Source organism: Mandrillus leucophaeus, unplaced genomic scaffold (genome assembly GCF_000951045.1).
Source record: "Mandrillus leucophaeus isolate KB7577 unplaced genomic scaffold, Mleu.le_1.0 Scaffold72, whole genome shotgun sequence".
NCBI classification, from domain to species: domain Eukaryota; kingdom Metazoa; phylum Chordata; class Mammalia; order Primates; family Cercopithecidae; genus Mandrillus; species Mandrillus leucophaeus.
In genome coordinates this window covers 5,368,529-5,371,025 of record NW_012107808.1, presented here as the reverse complement: position 1 = coordinate 5,371,025, position 2,497 = coordinate 5,368,529, and the positions used below count along the sequence as shown (strand labels likewise).

Genomic DNA, 2,497 nt, shown 5'->3' with positions numbered 1-2,497 from the left:
AGGCGGCCTGGCCAGCGTTCGAGCTCCCCGCCCGGAGCTGCTTCTGATTACCGCAAGGGGCCGGGACGCGAGAGCCGCCGCGGGGCCTGCCTTAGAGGCGGAGTGAGTGAGCCCTGGAGCCAGGCTGGGGGACCTTACGGGCAGGTCTGTCGCTGCCACGGGGTGGGGGCGTCCCGGTGGGGAGTCGAGGGGGACCGCACCAACACCTACCAGCGGAAGCCCTGCACACCTTCCCACCGTCCGCGGATCTAGCCCGCCCTCCAGCTGGGGCCGTTTGAACTTTGGAGGCCTCAAATGCAAACCCACCTAAGCCACCAATTGACAGATTTTGACGTGCCTTTAAAACCACCTCGAAAATGCTGCAACACGATTTTCCCCCACGAAAGCAATTTTTAAGGTGATTTCATATTGGGCGTGCTGAAACAGACACATTAGTAACTTAGGCCTTGTTTAAATCATTAACTTTAACAGCTTCGTAATCCCCTTTAAATGATCTTTAAATGAATGTAAAACTGGGTAGCGTGCCAATAGAATCGAATTCAACACAGCCAGGCAGACTGGACTCTGACATGGCAGCTAAAGAAACACCAGAAAACTTTCACCATATTTAGCCATTTTACTACATCAGGGTACAAAAATGATCATGGGAGAAGGCACTGCCTTAATCAACTTTGCAAAGTGTAAAGTGAAACCGCACAATGCTCATTACCGCCCAGCCCAGAGCCTGGCTGTGGGGATAATGAGGCTGGCACGGATGTTAACATACGGTGTCCTTGGAAAAAGCTAGGAATGCGTCAGTATCGAAGAGCTGCAATGTCCAAGAATCATAAGTAATAATTTGAGAATCCCAAAGATGTTTGTTTACATTGGCTATTATTGTAAAATAGTCAAAGTATAACATCATGAACCAAAATAGTGTCAAAACAAAATCTGTTCCACTGTGGCACGTATGTGACAGAAACACATGCACACAAAGTACATCAAAAGGCTCGAACTGTGGGAGGACTCGGATAGTAAATCACTTCCAGACTTAATATCAGAAGAGATACGGTGCGTCCAACGCTGTCAGGGACAGAGTCGCAGGCAGCATTGCCGGGCCTTGGGAAGGCCCTCGGCAAATTTCTGGCTGGACAGGAAACCATTCACCTCCTTCCTCCAAACTGAGGGGGGTTGATTTCAGGAAGGTGATCTCCACCTCAGCGCCACCCACTCTGCTTCCCTGGAGAGACGTCCTGGGGCGCACAGCTGTCACGTGACAGCCAGAGACCGCTGGCCCCACCAGCTGATAAATTAATCATTAAGTGAAGGAAAAAACAGTTTCCCCATTATTGAGCTTTTCTTTCAGCCTGTAGGCCTGCCCCTTCCTCTTTCTGAAATGCAGAGGAGGTAGAGATTGAGGCAGAAAGTAAATAAGATTTGAATATTGCCTTTCCTGGGGTTTTCTAGTTCATTGTTTTCTGGAGAAAATATTTTCAAAACAAGAAAGTGACATACTGTGATCAGGACAGAATTCTAGATAAGCTAGAATTATGTGAGAATTAACAAGGTATTTGAGTAAATAGCTGCAAACTTTTTAAAATTTAGACTGAGTTCTTAAACATTTTCAGCCAAAACAAAACAAAACAAAAAAAAACCTTGAACCTGTATTCAGCACTAGTGCTGAAAAGATTCCAAACCTCATATATGACAGAGTATTTTTTTTTCTTAGTGTGAAGATGTTAATCAATGGCTAGGGCCACCTATCTGTCACAAAGCTTTGAAACTCCTCTAGGTGTTGGAATGTGACACCAGAAATCACAATTCTTGCATAATTAATCACATTACTTTGCCACCTACACTGAAGGGCACAGACCGGCAGCCTTTCAAGGGCAGTGTATGTAAATGTAGTTTCAAAATGCAAATTCTCCTAATTATTTCCGATTAATACTATCATTATAATAGCCCTGCCTCCTTCTTGAAAAGGAACCCTGAAAGCGCCCTGTGAGAGCTCCTTAGCGACCGGCGAGGTTGGGCATGGCTTCCAATAAGTACTCATTTTCCTGAGTTTACAGTAATGCCTCCCGCGCTGCTCCGGGTTGCAAAAACCCACACTAAGCCTGTCGTCGAATGCATGCGTGGGTGGTTTGTTTGTGTGAACATAACTTTTCCTTATCTGAAGAGACGAACTCACTCTACAAACGTGACTCTCCAGTGACAACCTAATTTGCGTCTTCACTTTCTTCTGAAATGCTTTCTATCTTTCCTCACGCTCTCCCTCCGATGGGTTGCAGTGAACTGTGGCTTCCCCCTGCGGTGCTGAACTCGCCCGTGTAGCCGTGATTTTAGGGCTGCCGACAGCTCCAAGGTGTGCAAGGCTTGGTCTGGGAACACCCCCAGGGCAAGGGTCCTGCCTCGCATTTGGAATTAGAATTAAGAATGCACATTTAGGCGCCCAGGGTCTGCCCCCTCCCCCTTCCTCCTTCCCCTCCCCCATCTTCCCTCCTCTCCCTCCTCCTCC

The 2,497-nt window shown here is 47.5% G+C and overlaps 1 protein-coding gene across 1 annotated transcript in view; it reads left to right on the top strand.

Annotated features, from left to right (window-relative positions):
• Nucleotides 1-2: 2 nt before the first annotated feature.
• ID2 (inhibitor of DNA binding 2, dominant negative helix-loop-helix protein) overlaps nt 3-2,497 on the top strand; it is a 5,314-nt gene continuing 2,819 nt past the window's right edge. The window contains exons 1-2 of the mRNA XM_011965331.1: nt 3-106; nt 2,271-2,344. The gene's annotated coding sequence lies outside the window, so the exon portion shown is untranslated. The remainder of the gene's footprint in view (nt 107-2,270; nt 2,345-2,497) is intronic.